The sequence below is a fragment of the Cnephaeus nilssonii genome (genome assembly GCF_951640355.1).
Source record: "Cnephaeus nilssonii genome assembly, chromosome: 14".
In the NCBI taxonomy this organism is placed as follows: domain Eukaryota; kingdom Metazoa; phylum Chordata; class Mammalia; order Chiroptera; family Vespertilionidae; genus Cnephaeus; species Cnephaeus nilssonii.
The window spans coordinates 11,289,202-11,308,115 of record NC_137085.1 but is presented as its reverse complement, the minus strand read 5'-3'; positions in this window follow the sequence as shown (position 1 = coordinate 11,308,115).

Sequence of the window (18,914 nt, the reverse complement as noted above, 5' to 3'; positions counted from 1 at the left end):
GCCAACTTAAAAAGGGGCAAAGGACTTGAATAGACATACAAATGGTCTACAGGTATACCAGTATGATAAGATGTTCTTCATCACTAATCATCAGGGAAGTGCAAATCAAAACCACAATGAAATAACCACATAACAACAAACCACACTTGTTAGGACAGCTATTATCAAAAACAAGATAAAAGTAGTGGCTAGAATTTGAAGAAATTGGAACCCTTGTGCACTATTAAATGGGAATATAAACTGGTATAGCTTCTATGAAAAACAGTATGGCAGTTCCTAAAAATATTAAAAATAGAACTGTCATACAATCCAGCAATCCCACTTCTGGGTATATATATCCAAAAGAATTAAAATTCAGATCTCAAAGAGTTATCTGCACTCTTATATACTTTTGCAGGATTATTCACAATATCCAATTAATGAAAACAACTTAAAGTCCACCGACGAATGGATAAAGAAAATGTGGCATATACATACAATGGAATAGCATTTGTTACTGAAAAAAAAAAAAAAAGGAAGGAAATTCTTCCATAGACAACACCTGGATGAACCTGGAGGACATTATGCTAAGTGACATAAGCCAGTCACATAAGGACACATGCTGCAGGACCCCATATATGAGGTATCTACAACAGTCAAACTCACTGAAACGGAGAGTAGAATGGTGCCTTCCAGGCTGGGATAATGATATATTTGTCCGTATATGACCCACAGTCTCCAGCATTCAATGTTGAATTGACTTTTTTATTAGTATCATTAACAATAAAAACCACATTTTATTTCTGCCATCAGAAAATTATTTTTGGCTAAATTTATTTTTCATATCTTCTGATGATCAAAACACAAATTTAAGATACATTTTATGATACTTTTTTTCCTGCCAAAGAATTGCAAATTTCCCTTTTTCTTAGAAGCAATGTGGATTTTATGCCAATACCATTCTAAAGAATGGGGGTGGTTTGGGTGGGGAGACAGAAAGAATTAGAGTATTTTTTTTTTTAGGCAGGGCAATCCAAGGCCATTTCCCAACATGTGTTCAAACAGAATTTTTCAAAGAGGATTATAATAAATACACCCAATGCAACTGATTATTAGCTGAACATCAGAAGTTTTTGAGATGACCTTGACCAAGTTAGGTAGTCTAACAATGTTTTGAGAGAAATTGGTCTGGGTCAGTGCCAATATCAAAAAGTACCTTTACAACAAATTAAAAAGACAAGACCTTCTGTTGGAAATTCTTTTTTATTCAACATAATGTAAAAATATACTTTAAATAAGAAATTTACACAAGAAAAATCAAAGGAAAGGAAATAAAACTATTCACATCCCCTCATCATAAGACAAAAATTATGGTATGTCATTATACATATAGATCTATCCATATAGATCTATATACGAGTATATCTTTTTCTCAATCAATACTATATTTTTAGCATTCTTTTATGTTAGTGAATCTCTATTATCATATTAAAGTCTAAAACAGATTAGCTATAAGATTCTAGTTTGAATATTCCAATTTTTATTTTGCTTTAAAAATTTGTTTTGTATAAGATGCTGCAAGAAAAAGCCTCGTACATGTGCTTCTGAATATTTTTTCTCTCATTTCAAACCCCCACCCCATCTAAAATATTCTTAAAATGAAGATGGATTTGTAAAGTACTTACTTGGCATAAGAATATCAGCCTATTTCACGGGAATTATTTTATTGACTAATTCTCAAGTAACTACTTGAGGTAAAGCTCTGCTCAGGCTGCCAGTGATAGTACATTGAAAATTATACCTTCCTCTACAAAACCAACATTCTAGTGGCTGTAAGATTTGTATTAAACAATGAACATACTCCAATATTTTTATTATCTCTCATCTCTGTGACTGTTTCTAGAGGCCAACAGAAATACATTTTATAGAAAGTAAAATACAGAAACAAGAAACACTTCCTGAGTTGCCGAATGCAAAATCTGGCAGAGTGCTTTAACATTCATTCCTTCTAAGAGGGAGGGAGGTGAAGGCTTTCTTTTCTGTCCCTAAAGAATCAGGTTAAATGAACCATTTACAAGTTCGCAGAAACTTGTTTTATTTACCCCAGAGCTTCCTATGTAACCCATCATCTAAGGGTCACTATAAACTGGCAGCTGAATAATCATAGCAATAACATTTGCTATATTTTATTTCACATGCCAAAATCACTTGATTATGCATCTCTAGGGGGGTGTAAGTTAGATTTAATAACCAAGATGGCAAACCTTAGAGCTCCTAGACACATATGAAAGCAGAAATGCCAGAGAAGGGTGAGGTCTTAACAGGTGTTTTATGAAGAAGAAAGCATCACACAGGGCAAGGGACTGCCATTTATTGTGCACTTATTATGTGTCGGTTGCAGGGCTGAGCATTTTCACATACTTTATCTCTCTACTTTTCAATAAGTAACCTAAGACATATTTCTAAGATACAGATTTTTAAGGTTTGTTTCTAAGAGCAAACAGAGAGGTGAATTGAAGTGGCTGCACTGTGATGGCCAAGGCATGCTTGAAGCAGGGTTTGAACACATAGCACTTAGTTCTCAACCCAGCACTCTGTTTTGTTAAAGTTGGAGTAGCGTCCTCATAATAGGAGATATGCAAGTAGAGATTGGAAGACCACCTATAGTGAATTTTATTGAGGATATTAAAATATTTGCTGGGAGATAAGATATATGCACTTCAAATTCTGGTGAAATCTCAAGATTCCCTATTTTTGTAATTATCAAAACAAACAAACAAAAAACAGCCATTAACAACAATTACAAATGCCTACACTGTGATCATGAACCATTGTGCCTAGTTGTTACTAGAGCAAGGATGCACTCATCTTGGGCCTGGAAGAGCAACCTGTATTCAAACTTGTGCAACTTTTGACAGCTGGTTTCTGTCTCTGTGTTCTTGGCTTTTTTTTTTCATCTAGAAAGCCACATTTCTTTATTATCCACAACTATTTCCTTTAGACCAACCTCTTTTTTTCAGCCTACCAATCATTATAGTTATTCATGCTTTTCTCTACTTTTCCACACTGTGAGCCTTAAAGTAAAATAATCATGTCAGATCCTTTATTCAAGTGTCTAGCACAGTGCTTGACATGAAGGAGGGCCTTGATATCACTTAGTGAATGAAATGATCAAGTAGGTATTAAGGGAACCACAGGGTCGGTGCTTCTGAAGGGTGTCCCAAGGCACAAGTAGCAGCATGTAGGGAGGCATGGATACCTTTGAAGGGCAAGCATGGCTGCTATGAAGAATTCAAAGAGGCTTAGTATGTTTGTAGCAGGGTGCCTATGGAAGGCAATGAGATCCTAGAGATAGATGGGCCTGTATGTATTTTTTAAAATGACTTGAAATTCTCTTGAGGACAGTAAGAAACTTCTCAGAGAAGGGGATTACAGAGTGGCAGATTCAAAATGGTGCTTAAGAATCATCACTCTAACTTCTATGTAGAGTAAAAGGGGCAAAACTGTGAGTACAAGGACCAGTTAGGAGATCATTGTTGTCCAGGTGCAGCCCACCTTCTGCAAGGTGGAGTGAGATGTCAGATGTGAGGACAGTGAACAGGTAGCCTCACTAGGATTCTGGAAGTGGTAGGGCACTAGGGATAAGGGTTAATGGTGTGTCAAAAATAACACTCTATATCACTCTGGCTTCAGGTTAAGTGGTTTGTGGATGGTCCTACTGTCCATTAGCATAGAGAATAGAGGATAGAGGAGGAGGAGGAAGATAAGTTCAGTTTCAGTACTTCAAGTTCGAGCTGTCTAGTACGCAGTAGACTGTGAAGGTATAGAACTCATAAAAAGAACAGAGTGAGAAACCTAGACTTGAAACAATGCAAGGGTTTATTGAACTTAATGCAGATTGATACTTAAAACTTTCCTAGGATATAACTGAATACATGAGCATCACAAGAGGTTACCCTGGACATACTGGGAAACTAACTATGACTGAGGGTTATGTTGGAGTTGCCAACTGTTTCCATTGTTCTAAAAAGGCTTATGAAATAAGGCAATCATTTTTATTCAGGTCAACAAGATAAACTAAAATGCCACATTTGAGTACTGTAGACTAGAATCATATTGATTCATTATAGGGATAGAGATTATTTCCAAGGAGAAAATGACGTATGTATTAAATGCAATGGGTTTGAGAGATAATTAAGGCAGAAGGACCATCAGGAGGAAAAAATAATAATTAAACTCATACAGGGACTCATGAATGAGTAAATGAATAAAGGAATAAAGCTTTACATACAATTAAATTAAGCTACAGTGAAAGCAAGGTTAAATATATTGAGTCAATTTTCTAGAAGAAAAATTTGAAAAATTTGAACAGAACAGAGGAAAGATGAAGGACAGAGTGTTATAGATTAGGATAGTATGACTTTTTTTTTACCCTCAGCAAGATCAACTATACCTTCCCTACCACAATTGTTTTTAAAAACCCAGACACATACAACACAGAATAAAAATATGAATTTAAAAAGAAAATGGTTTCTAAAAAGTTTAATCCACAAAACCATAAATATCATAAATTCACTATGATGTACAAGCAATAAATGCAAAGGTAAAAAGTATTAGGAGGTTCATCAAAGAAGGGAAAGGAGAATATTAGGAACATGTGCCATAACAGATCACTCCCAACAAGACAGAGATACAATGGAGGAAGGCCAAGAGAGGTTTTTGTAAAACTCCAGGTTGCACAAAATAGCTGGTGAATCCAGGTCTATGACCAGTGCAGACTGAACATTCAGAAGTATTTAGGAAACCCACCCTTCCTTGTTATGGCCCCTTTCCCCTCCAGCATGGACAGAAAGCCTGTACTTACAAAATGTTGGCTTCTAAAACTGTGAGCCAAGCATATTAGAAAAACAAAGGACATTTGGTAAGCAATGGGTGCAGGGAGTACTTTGACAAGTGGTGTTGAGCTGGGCTCCACAGGAGTGAGATTGGAAACGGTAGTTTTTGTTGGCAAAACTTGTGTCCTTAAGTTCTTTGTGTCTTGAATGCTAGGGGAGGCTGAGGGATTTCCCAATATGATAGAGTAATGTAAAAGAAACCATATACCTTGGCAGGCCCCAAGTATTTTATATTCCCCTTGAGGCCAACAAGCTTCTATTCACACACACACACACACACACACACACACACACACACACACACACATACACACACACACACACACACACATGCATGCGCGCGTGCGTAAAAACTATTTAGATATCACTCTGAACTATTTTGGTTCCTCCTCTCTCTCCTCCTCCACTTGTGTTAAGTCCATAAAGAACACTTAAGTATGTGATTCTTTGTAATTTGGATTGTGTGGTCAATGGAAACCACTGTTTTAAATTCCCTGGAAACATGGGTCATAGAGACTATATTTAAATAAATTTCAGAGTCATCAGCTGGCTGGATTTTTCCACCAATATTTTCACCTTGTGTCGAGTGATTCACATACACGCCCCGCCCCTCCTTCCTCTCAACCTTCTGTAAGCAAATGCATCACAGTCCCTGCACTCTGATCCACACATGGTCCGTAATGATGTCAGAGAGCCTTGATTTTTCCCTTTTTGAGAGAGAGAATTTTCCATGTGGGATGAAAAAATAAAGCAAAAGGAAAGGGAATAGGGCAAGATGTAGTCACTCAGTTTCTCAGCGTGGATGTTGTATGTTGAGATGTGGTTTTAAATTAACACTGGGGCACAAGTCCAGCTTGACCAGCGAGGTTGCCAGTCAGAAGTGAGGGCTGGAGTAGGGGCTTGGTGGATGCTAAAAAGACTGAGGGGGCAACACCCAGGATGTGACCATACCTGATGGGGAGCATGTTGAGTTTCCCTCAGGAACCAAAAATGTGGCTTTCTATCCATTTCAAAGCACCAGCAACATCTATTTTGTACGTAAGGAGAGGAGCCACCCCATGAGGATTGAGCTGTTCTTTGTGTCCCTTCCAGGATTCAGCTGCCCAAAGGCTGCAGCTACGTGTGTTCCTGACAAGGTTCCACTGGACAAGGGTGTTATGAGCCAAACCTCAGGTCACTCCCGTCACCACCGAAGAAAGTGAGCGCTTTGGTCTCCAATTCAGGAGTTTTTAAGGTTTTGTTTGTGGTTCAGCTGCTGAATCATCTGCACCTTGGGCCTCATTACCTCACCTTCCTGTGTTCAAATCTATAATTCTTGGTAAAGGGAATTACATGAGACCTAGTTCTTACCTCTCAGCTAACTGCAATAAGGCAGCATGTTTTTTCAAATGCTCTGTCTACCCGCTTCCATATATAACATAACCAGTGCAGAATGAACACTCCTTTTAAACTCTTTGTTAGGAAACACTGTAATAAAAAATACTTTAAAAATAATTTGTATAGGTAAAATAGCACGTGTGCCTAATGAAACAAACACTTCCTCAGAAACAATATAAAGTGAGTCTTCTTTTACTTAAATTTCAACCCTGGAAACAGAGGTAAAAGAAAAAAAGTTTCCTATAAGATTTTTACATAGATCCAGACTTCAAGCCATGGCTAAGTGTTCTCTTTACTGTCACTTGCTGGCCATATGACACAGAACAGAATAGTGGCAACCTTTGGGACAAAAATGGTTCATCCATAAAATGTAGTTGTATCCATATTATGATGATTTATTGATTATTTTAAGGTGTAAACAGTATGTCATGCTGCTTTAATCCTCTATGATTGTCAGTATCACACAGTTACATCAAAATCTCCAAATTCCTCAAATTATAACTCATTCATACAATCATGGAGTTGGAAATAACCTACCCTATGCAATTGCCTTATTTTCAGCATATCTGAGAGAGGTAGGCCCAATGATAGGGAGCTCACCACCTCTCAAAAAAGTGTGGGTTATCTAGCCTTCTTCCCAGCCAGTCATTTACTCAGTAAGTATTTACTGGATACATACTATACACCAGGGGCTGTTCTCGGTGTTGAGGACGTATTCTGAGCAACAGACAAAGATTGGTACCTACTTGACACTTATATTATAGCAGAAAACTCAAGTAAAACATACAGCATATTAATGTCAAAAAAGATTAAGGAGAATAAAATAAAACAGGAAAGGAGGATAAGAATCGCTGAAAGTGTGAGAGGTAAATAGCCAGAAAGGGTCAAATTGAGATGATGCCATCGCATTCATAATTGAAGGAATCGAGCCACGAAACTATTTGGAGGAAGAGCATTCAAAGTAGATGGAACAAAAGCTACAAAGACTCAAAGATAAGAGCATGCTTGAGTTGAGGAGGCTAATGTGGTTGAAGTGAGAGAAAAAGAAGAGATAAGGCTAGACAATGGAGGTGGGCAGAACTGCGGGGTCCTATTTGCTATGGTTTGTACATTGGCTTTCATGCTCTGAGAGGGTTCTGGGGAAGGAGATTCATGATAGAACTTATGTTTAAAAAGGCTACCTTAGCAGCTACGTTGAGGACTTTAAAAAATATATTTTTATTGATTACAGAGAGGAAGGGAGAAGGAGAAAGAGATAGAAATACCAATGAGAGAAAATCATTGATTGGATGCCGCCTGCATGCCCCCCACGGGGGATCGAGTCAGCAACCCAGGCTTGTGCCCAGAACAGCAATGGAACTGTGGCCTCATGGTTCATATGTCAATGCTCAACCACTGAGTCATACTGGCCGGGCTTTTTAATTTTTTATTTCATTTTATTTTGTTGATGACTTTTTGAAGAGAACAGCAATGGAGGCTGGTTAAAAAGATCATGAGCTACTGAAATAATACAGGTGAGAGGATATGGAAGCTTGGAACATGGAGATAGCAGTGGAAGTGGTGAGAAGTGATCTTCTCATGGATATGTTTTATATGCAAAGCCAAGATGACTGATGGGTTAAAGAGCAAGAGAGTGAAAGGGCAAAATCGTAAGATTATATGTTTTGGCCTTTGGGTAGAAAACAATGACACTTTCATGATCTACAACATAGAAATCATGTTATGGATAGAGCAGGTTTGGTGTTGGTGTGGTGGGAAAATATTAAAATGTCAGTATTGGACTTTTAGCTTTAAATACAAAATGAGATATCTGTGTGGAGATGTTGGGTTGAGTTGGTTATAAGAATCTGAGGTTCAGGCATTATATATCACCAAGCTGCTGGTAAAATCTGTACGTTATCTCGGATATGGAATTTTAAAGACCTGGAACGGGATAGCTTTAACCAGGGAGTGAGTATAAATAAAGGGTAACAATCCCAGATCTGAGTCCTAGGTATTCAATGTTGAGAGATGGAAGAGATTAGAAAGAATCTTCAAAGGAGACTAAGGAGTGGCCAGAGAGGAAAGAAGAAATCTAGGTAGATGGAGTGTGTGGGTGGACAACAAAGTGTTTCAAAGAGGTGAGAGATCAGCACTATCAGATGCTGCTTGATAAGTCAGGTAAGACGAGGACAGGATTGACCATTGGAGTTAGCAACACAGCAATCACCAGTTACTTTGGTAAGAGCGGTTTTGCTGGAGTAGTGTGGGCAAAAGTTTGAAGGGAATGTGAGAAGACATTGGGAACTCAAGGTTTACAAAGGGAAAAAGACAAATATGGTAGTTTATGGGAGGAATAATAGGGCCAAAAATTTTTTTTGAGGGGAATAATACCAATTTTACAACCGAATAGAAAGATCCTAGAGAGAGGAAAATTAATGACGCAGGAGAAAGGAGTGGAGACTTGCCTGAGAGATGTTTAGATAGATGAGAGAGAGGATAAGGCCTTTTGAGGAGGTGGAAAGGTTTTGTCTTGGCCAAGAAACTGAAAACATCTAGTAAGTCAGAATACAGATTATAAGTATAGATGTAGGGAAGGAGGTGGACGTGAAGGTGGGAGCTCTTTAAAATTGCCTCCTGGTTGATTTCATTTTCTCGGTGAAATATCAAGCAAGGGTGTCAGCTGAGAGTGAGGATGGAGGAAGAGGTTCTGGATATTTTGGAAGAGAGAAGAAAATGAGATAATGGAGAATATTTTTTGTGTTTATTAAAAATCTGTCACTCAAAGTGCCACTCAGTGGTTTTCATAGTTATCTAAATAGGCACTTTCCAAATAACTGTCCCATGTAACAAGATTTCCAGACTTTTCATGATCTTACTCAGGCTTCTTTGGGACTCTAGCTTGTGAATATCTCTCTTAAAGGAGATATTCAGAATTAAAGTCAATGCTCTAAGTGTGGCCTCACTATGAAAATGACTGGACACTCAATTAGACTAACCAAGTGGCTTTCACTTTGGAAATGTGACCTTGACTTAGGTTTCTCCTTATTCCACAAATCCATAGTTAAATCTAAAGAACTATCCCAACCTGTGCCATTGATTTTGTTCAGATGAAATTCAGTCTCATACTAACTCTTTTAAAACCTTTCGGTATATTTCAGATTAGCATTCTAGTCTGTCAGGTCACATTGAATGTTGTTGAAAGACAAACAATGACAAGAGTTGGAGAGGTTGTAGGAAAAAGGGAACCCTCATTCACTGCTGGTGGGAAGGTAGACTGGTACAACCACTATGGAAAGGAGTCTGGCAATTCCTCAAAAATTTAAGAATAGAGCTACCATACGACCCAGCAATCTCTCTCCTGGATATATACCTGAAAAACTTGAAATCATGTATTTGCAAAGATATATGCACCCCCATGTTCATTGCAGCATTATTCACGATGGCCAAGACATGGAAACAACCAAGGTGTCCTGCAATAGAGGACTGGATAAAGAAGATATGGTGCATATACACATGGAAATACTGCTCAGCCCTAAGAAAGAATGAAATACTGCCATTCGCAACAACATAGATGGACCTTGAGAATATTATGGTAAGTGAAATAAGTCAGTCAGAAAAAGCTAAGAACCATATGACTTCACTCACATGTGAGATCTAAAACTGAAACACGTGAACACAAACAGCAGTGTGGTAGTTGTCAAAGGGAAGGGGAAGGAGGATGAAGGGGGTGCTAATATATGGGTACAGGAGAATATTTGACTTTGGGTGGTGGGCACATGGTACAATATACAGATATTGTAACATAGAAATCCACACCTATATGATTATATTAACCAATGTCACCCAATAAATTTAATAAAAAAAGGGGGAAACAAAATGTTGTTGAAATCCTGGAAAAGAAAAATAGGTGCTGTTTAATTCACAAGTGTCAAACACTGGGGTAAGATCTTTAAATTCACTAACTGAATTCTCTATACAATACTTAAGAGAGATGTGGTGCCCATTTTATGGATGAAGAAATTGAGGTACTGAGAGATGAAATTATTTGTCTAGTGTCACTGAGTTAAGGCCCAGAACTGGGATTCAAAGTCAGGAATTTCTGCACCAATGCCTCAGCTCTGTTTTCTGCTCCACAGCAGGGAAACAGTGTGTTTGGAAATCTAATCGATGAGCTCAAAGTAGAATTCAAGTCTCTTGATTTGAGAGTTCCTCCTGAAAACTTAGTCCGCTTCTTAGATATTCTCGCTTCCCAGCCTCTCAAAGATGGATAGACCTATAACTTTACATATCGCTTCTTATTCTAATCCCTAAATGCTCATGTTCTACTACTCATTTCTGAAATTAGTCACTTCCAGATTTTGTGCTATCTTCAGATTTAAACCACATTTAATGCAAACAGCATTAGAGAGGGTTGAGACACCTGTTGAAAGCTTAAAAGCAATCCCATATGTATCCATTTTATTCATAACTAGTAGCCCTGTGCACGAATCCGTGCGCCAGTAGCTCTCTGCGGGACCTGGCTGCTCCGCGCCCACTGCCCAGAGGCTCTCCGCGGCCCAGAGGCCCATCCGCGGCCAGGCGTGGAACACTTGCCTCATCGCCAGGGCGATGAGGCAAGCATTTCCCCCATTACCCCCAGCCACTCCATGCCCAGAGGTCCTCCGTGACTAGGGTGGAATGCTTGCCTCGTAGCTGTGGCGACGAAGCAAGCATTCCTCCAGGCTGTTCATGCTGCCTGCTCTCACCCCCCCCCCGCCCCAGGACTGGGGGACTCCGGCAGGGCTGAGAGGACTGGGAGCCGCCATCTTTGTGACAGAGTGATGGTTAATTTGCATATTACCCTTTTATTATCTTTTACATTTGATGATGCTCTTGTCCCCCTCCCCCAACAATGACCATTTATATTTAATTACAATGGAAGTTTCTCTCCCATCTTTGTACTTATCAGACACATGCAATTTTAATATAGTTTCTAAAATAAACAACATGTTTCAAAGGCAATTCCTGGATCCCAAGACTATGACACCCTTCGCAAGTTTTTCCAATTTTTAAGCCTCCTATGGAATTCTCCACTGTCCAGTGATTTTACTTATCGATTGCTGGGAGCAAGTCACTCATATGTATTACCCATTAACCTCCAACTGGCAGCCACAGGCTTCTCCTTTTCAGAGAATGACACTTCTGCTTGACAATGCAAACTGTGTGCTCACCATTTGTGCACAGCTGTGGCAGCTAAACACATCTGGCAGGCAACCTACAGAATCTCATTTCTTGATATTTACATAGATTGAAACTGTTTTGCTCCCGACTTCAGAGGATCTTTTGCACTAGACCTTAAGGCCACAGTTTTCAGACAATTTCATGCACACCTCCCATATACCCTGCTGCAACCTATTCAGGGAACAAGATGAGAATCAGAACTGTAGAGTCTTCCAGGGCTTCAGCATGTTGAAAGATGAAGAACCCTTCACTTAGGGACTTGGCTGTGTTGGTAATTTATATAGATTCTGTTCTCAATTGAGAAACTGGAGGTTTAAAAATATATGTCTTTCCTTGGGATTTTTAAAATAAAAATTTAATTTTAGAACAATTTTAGATTTACAAAAAAATTGTGAAGATAGTACATATTTGTCATATATCCCACATCCAGTTTTCCCGATTAGTAACATCTGATGATAAATTTGTTTAATCAGATGTAAGGTAAATTTGTTATAATGAGCAAATATTTATATACTAGTATTAACCAAAGTCCAAGTTTCATTTCAATTTTCTTAGTTTTTACCTAATATGCTTTTTCTGTCCCAGAATCCCACCCGGGATGCTGTATTACATTTAGTCACCCTGTCTCCCTAGGCTCCTCTTGGCAGTGAGTTTCTCAACCAGTTTCCTTGTTTTTGATGATGACCTGACAGTTTTAAGGAGCACAGGTTTGGCATTTTGTAGAATGTCCCTCCACTGGGCTTCGTCAGAGGTGCTTGTTTTTTTCTCACAATTAGACTGGGGCTGTGTATCTTCAGGAGGAAAATCACAGAAATAAAGTGCCATTTTTATGCCATCCTATTAAAGGTATGAACTATCAACATGATTTAGCACTATTAGCATTAGCCTTGACCACCTGGCTAAGGTCCCAGATGTCAGTTTTCCCGTGGTAAATTTACTTTGTTTACCCTGTTTCCATACTGTACTCACTGAAGAAAAGTTGCTATGGGCAGCCCACACTGAAGGAGTACGACTGTGAGGGCACAGCCATCCACAAGGATTACTTGAAATTCTTCTTTGTGGGAGATTTGTCTGTCCTCCATAATTTATTTATTCAATCATCTATTCATATCTGTATGGATTCAGGGCTATTTATTTTCTACTTAGAGTTATAATCCAGGGTTCTTTGTTCATTTTGTTGTGCCAATTGTTTCCGCTTTGGTCATCGGGCACTCACTTAGTTGGCTCCTGTGTCCCTTGGACATACTCTCATCAGTGTGGGATTTATTTGCTTTATGTTTTTGAACACTTCCTTATTTTCTGGCACTGCAAAATGTCCAGGCTCATCTTGCACATTTTCTACCTCCATTCTAGAACCTTTTTTTTTTTCTTGCAATTCTGATGTGACTTGAATAGTCCTAAGTTGATGAGGGGGAAGAGATTGTTGTTATGCAGTAATAATAACTAAAATAGAAGTAGCCACTGTTTCAGCTTTCCGAGCTGATAGGAGAGTAGTCCTGACCTGCTGATCCTTCCTAGTTTGTCAATTCATAACTACTTGTTCAGCGCCAGTTCCCTCTCCTCAATCATATGCAAGAGCAGGAAACTGTGTTCCCTCATTCATTTCTATGGTGCTGGAAACTTAGTAGACACTCATTATATATTTATTAGATTTATGCAAAGAGACCTGGTTAGATGAATATGATGGTCTTTTATTGGCATTCCCGGGGATCCAGTAAAATAAAGCTTTACATATAGTTGAGGAAAGTAGATGTATGAATTTCTTTAGCTATATCAAATTATGAATAAAAATAGTCTGACATTATTTCCTTACACGAGAATTTCAGGTTGTTTTGTCTATCTATTATTATGCAATATTTTATCCTAAAATTTGGCATTTTAAACAAATATTTTATTTTATTACAATTCTAGGCTTGGTTTGGCCAAGCGATTCTTTTGCTACACTTGTTATTGGCTGGGGTTGGTCCAAAATGGCCTCACTCACATGGCTGGCAGTTGGTGCTGGCTGCTGGCCAGGCGTTCATCTGTGGCTATTAGCCAAGGGTCATGGTTCTCCATGTGAGCTGCTCTATGTGGTGAGTTAGTCTTCTTCACAGCAATTAAACAGCATCAATTATGCCACATTTTATTGGTCAAATCAAATAAAAGGGCCAATTCAGATTTAAATGGAGGAGAATGAGTGTTACCTCTTAAGGAAGAAATGGAAAGTTTACATCACAAGATAGAATTTGGGATAGGAGATATTGTTTTGGCCAGAGGTGATCTGATTAATTGGTTGAATGATTACATATTAATTTATTTGCTTATGATCTGCCTATTTGCATTACTGCTTATAATAGGGGTATTTCTAAAATCCCAGAAATTTCCATTCTCTGTTTATGCACCAAAACTTCAAACATTCCATCAAGTAGTTTGAGTATAGCATTAAACTTCAAGTCAGAGGAAAGCAGTTTGAGTTCTGGATCTATCCTGCAACCCATGCAACCTCTACCTCTATTGGGTTTATTACTTACTCTCCTGATGCAAGTGATCTACACTAATAAAAGAGAAATATGCAAATTGGCCATACATCTGCAACGCCCATCATCCAATCAGGAGTGAGTATGCAAATTAACCCAACAAAGATGGTGGGTTAATTTGCATATGCAGGTGCAGAGCTGCTGGGCAGGGCGGGACACCTGCTATGAGGGGGAGGCGGGTGGGGGACGGAGGGAGCTATAGGAACAGTGCTCCAGCTAGAGCGGAGAAGACTGAAGGCTCCGGCCAGAGTGAAGATGGAAGGCGGCGGCCAGAGCGAAGGCCTGGGTGCTGGGTGCCAGAGGAAAACTGGTGCCGGTAGCCAGGGGAAGGAAGGCCTATTGCACGAATCTTCATGCAACGGGCCTCTAGTTTATAAAATAATCATCATCTTATCAGATATCATGATGGTCTTGAAAATAAATTGATTACCACAAAATGCTTTGAACTCTTTGATGCACTGAACAATAAGAGATCCTCTATGTTCTAGCCCTCATATATACTTGTTGCTGTGAAATATGCAATGCATATGTTAGCTCTTTTAATCCTCACAAATTGAAGCTTCAGAATTAGTCATTCCACTTTACAAAGTTAAGTAACCGATCTGAGGTAAAAAAGCTAGCACATGGCAATCTGCAGCATTCAAACTCAGAATGGATTCCAAAGCTTATGATCCTACGGAATCATGAACCCCCCTTTCCTTCCAGCAACTCATAATCTTAGAAAATAAAAACATTTTCAAATAATATATATGATAAGGACAAATAATCTATCCTATATAATAAAAGCGTAGTATGCAAATTAGTCCCCTCGACTGGGAGTTCTTCCGGGAGTTCGACCAGGGGACAAGGGCCAGCCAGGGGAAGGGAGGGAGGCCCTGGCCAGTGGCAGGCAGCTGGAGGATGGGAAGAAAGCCCTGGCGGTGGCAGGCAGCTGGGGGAAGGGAGGGAGTACCTGGCTGGCCACCGTCAGCCACTGGGGACCCTACCAGTGCACAAATTTTGTGCACTGGACCTCTAGTAATATATAAAGAGCTCTTACAACTCTATAACAAAAAGATAAATAACCTAATTAAAAACAGGTAAAAGATATGCCTAGATATTTCTCTAATGAAGATGTACAAATAGCAAATAAACATATTAAGAGATCCTCAACATCATTAGCCATTAAGGAAATACAAAGGAAAATCACAATTAGTTACTACTTCACTCGCACTAAATTGGTGAAAATAAAAGAGTTAGACAAAAACAAGTGTTAACAAGAATGTAGAGAAATTGAAGCCTGTGTACATTGCTGGTAGGAATACAAAATGAAGCAGCTGCTTTGGAATACAGAATCTCAGAGGGAAGGCAGGGAGAGGGGTGGGAGAGAGAGATTAACCAAAGATATTGTATGCATATATGCATAACCCATGGACACAGACAATAGTGTGGTGAAGACCTGTAATACTTTCAACAATAAAGTTTTTTTAAAGAAAGAAAAACAGTGTAGCAAGCTTCCCAGGAAATTAAACAGAGTTACTATATAACCCAGCAGTTCCCTTCCTGGGTATATGTGAAAAAAATTTAACAATGTTTGACTACAGAAAACTTGTACACATGTTCAGAGAAGCATATTCTTAGTAGCCAAAACATGGAAATAACTCAAATGCCCATCAACTGGTAAAAGGACAAATAAAAGGTGATAAATCTACATAATGAAACATTATTCAATCATCAAAAAAATGAAGTATTGACACATGCTACAACATGGATGAACCTTACATTATTCTAAATGAAAGAAGCCAGTGACAACAAACCACACATTTTATGATTCTATTTTAATGAAACCTTCAGAGCAGGCCAATCTGTAGAGATAGGAACTAGTGGTTGTGGGGAAAGAGTAACTCTAATAAACACCGGGTTCCTTTTTAGGATGATGACATGTTCTAATACTGATAGTGATGAACATTCAACAACTCTGTGAATATACTAAAAGCCACTGAATGTCACACTTCAGATGTGTGATTTATATGGTATATGGATTATATATCAACTAGAGGCCCGGTGCACAAAATCTGTGCACTTGGCGTGGTCCCTCAGTCAGGCCTGCACACTCTCACAGTCCAGGAGCTCTCGGGGGATGCCTGACTGATGGGGAGCGGGCCTAAGCCGCCTGTCAGACATCCTTAGCACTGCCACAGAGGCAGGAGAGGCTGCTGCCAACGCTGCTGCGCTCACCAGCCATGAGCCCAGCTTCTGACTGAGCTGCGCTCCCCCTGTGGGAGCACAATGACCACCAGGGGGCAGCTCCTGTGTTGAGCACCTGCCCCCTGATGGTCAGTGTGCATCATAGCGACCAGTCGTTCCGCTGTCAGGCTGAATGTGAGAGGGCGCAGGCCAGGCCGAGGGTCCCCACCGGTGCATGATCAAGGCCAGGGAGGGACACGGGAGGTTGGCTAGCTTGAGAGGGACCAAAAGAGGGCTCCAGGGTGTCTCCAGCCCGTCTCGCTCAGTCCTGATCAGCCGGACCCCAGCAGCAAGATAACCTACCAGTCGGAACATCTGCCCCCTGGTGGTCAGTGCACATCATAGTGACTGGTTGACTGTCTGCCCTCTGGTGGTCAATGCACGTCATAGCGAGTGGTAGAGCGGCCTTAGCATATCATTAGCATATTACACTTTGATTGGTTGAATGGATGACTGGACACTTAGCATATTAGGCTTTTATTATATAGGATAAACTTGTTAAAAAATAATACTAGTAGACATGTATATCATTATGTGTCAGGTACTCTTCTAATGTCTTTATAGATAGTAACTTATTTTATCTGCACTACAATCCTGTTAGGTAGCAATATCATTACTTTCTCTTTAAAGATAAAAAACAGGAGGATTTGGGCTGAGATTCCTGTATTCTTAGACTGCTGTAGAATGTTCAAACTTAATTACTATGCTATATGACTTCTTATCAATTATAAAATACGTGTAATGCCTGTTTTTTCCCTTTTTCAATTCTGCTTTTCTTGTATGCTTCCTCCTGCCAAATGGCTTGTGCTGGGAATCTTTATTTATGTGAGTGTCAAAGTCCTTCTAAAAATGTGTCATAAGGAAACTATGTGTGTTGCCCCTCTTCTAAGAAGAAAAGTCTGGGTAGCTGAAAATGAATGTTTCCTTTGGGGCAGGATGGACTATTCTTTTATAATGTCTCTCCAGGGCCCTAACAGGTTTGGCTAGATGGATAGAGTGTTGGCCTGTGGACTGAAGGGTCCTGGGTTGATTCTAGTCGAGGGCAGAAGTCTGAGTTGCAGGCTCAATCCCCAGTAAGGGGTGTGCAGGAGGCAGCCAAACAATGATTCTCTCTCATCATTGATGTTACTTTCTCTCTCTCTCTCCCTCCCACTCTGAAAAAAATAAAAACATATTTGAAACAAATAAAATGTCTCTCAAGGGATCCGGACAACATTGTAGGACAGTGGGAGGTAATATGGTTATGTGGTCTAACAGGAAATGGGTTCATGTCATATGATCCAGAATTTGAAACATGGCTTCATCTTGCTGGTTGCATGACCCCGACTCCCTAAGGCTTAGGGAGTTACTTCATCTCTTTGAGCCTTAGTTCCCTCATATTTAAAATAGAGATGAAGACAATACCTACTAGCATTTCTGTGATGGCATTGCTGTGGGAATTAATAGGTGAAAAGTGCTTGAGGCCCTGCCATTACCCTTATTCACGCTTGCGTCCACTAGCATCCCAGGTACCCCGGCGCTGTTAGCAGAAGAGACTGGCAAACAGAAGTACTCCCAAATCCCAGAACGCCCTCTTTTCTTCAAGCCCAGGAAGTTCGCTTCTCTCCAAATGGCCAACTTAAACCAGATTGAAAACCTGGGGCAAAAACATGCTATGAGTGGGGAGGGAGGGCATGACGGGAGTTGGCTGGATCTCCCAGCTTCTCTAGAGAAATCAAAGCAGCTAAGATGTTTAAATCCCCAGCCAGAATCCCTGATTTAATTTGCTTTTATAGTTCCAGGGATTGCCTTGTTGTGGTTTCCCTATATCACATACAGAGCTGGCCTCTCCCCGCTGTGGAGGGGGATGCCAGTCACTGTAAATAAGCCTGCACAGTGTTCTGTCTCAGACTCTCCCTCTGCTGCCACTTATGCATGGGGACCCAGTCATGAGGACCAGAGGCAGGACATGGGCTGAATAGGGGAGGCTTTCTGTGGTCCCAGAAGGAGCCCACGCATTGGTTTACATCCTGACACCATGGTCTGACTCTATACAACCTCAGCCAAGTCCCCTGCCTAAGCCTCCATTTATCCACATGTAACACGGAAATAACAATTCACACTTCTCAGGATTGATGTGAGAGCTGAGGAATGGCACTGAATCGAGCCTTTTATTGGTATTGTTAGAGGTTCAAAAGACACAGAAGCAGATAAATAGCATGGTCAGCTCTGCTGACCTCAGTTTTACTACTCTGGGCAAAAAAGAATTGAGTGAGCAGAAGAAAGCTATTTCTTCTTTCTTGGTGTGGAAGACATCTGTAATATTCTGGAGATGTCCTATTTCCTCTACATTTAGGTCCAGAATCCTGGACTATCAGTGATGGAAGGAAGAGTAGAGATGACTTAGCACTACCCACCCATTCTAACAGCTAGAGAGAGGGAAGATCAGAGAGGAAACGTGACCTGCTGAAGGACACACAGCAAGTGAGTTGCAGAACTTGGACTCAGAATTTGTGTTCTTTTTACTCCATCAAATTGTTTCTGGAAAATCAACTGGGAAAATGCATGGTTGCGGTGGCTGTTAAGGACAAGAAGTGTCTGGAAAAGAAGGACTTCTTTATTTGGCCAGAGGACATGTGACGGTAGAGCAGAGGCAGCCAGCCAAGGGCCTCTTGGACCTCACTTAGGGTTTTGAGATTTCGCCTGAAGGCAACGGGAAGCCATTCTTACTGGAATA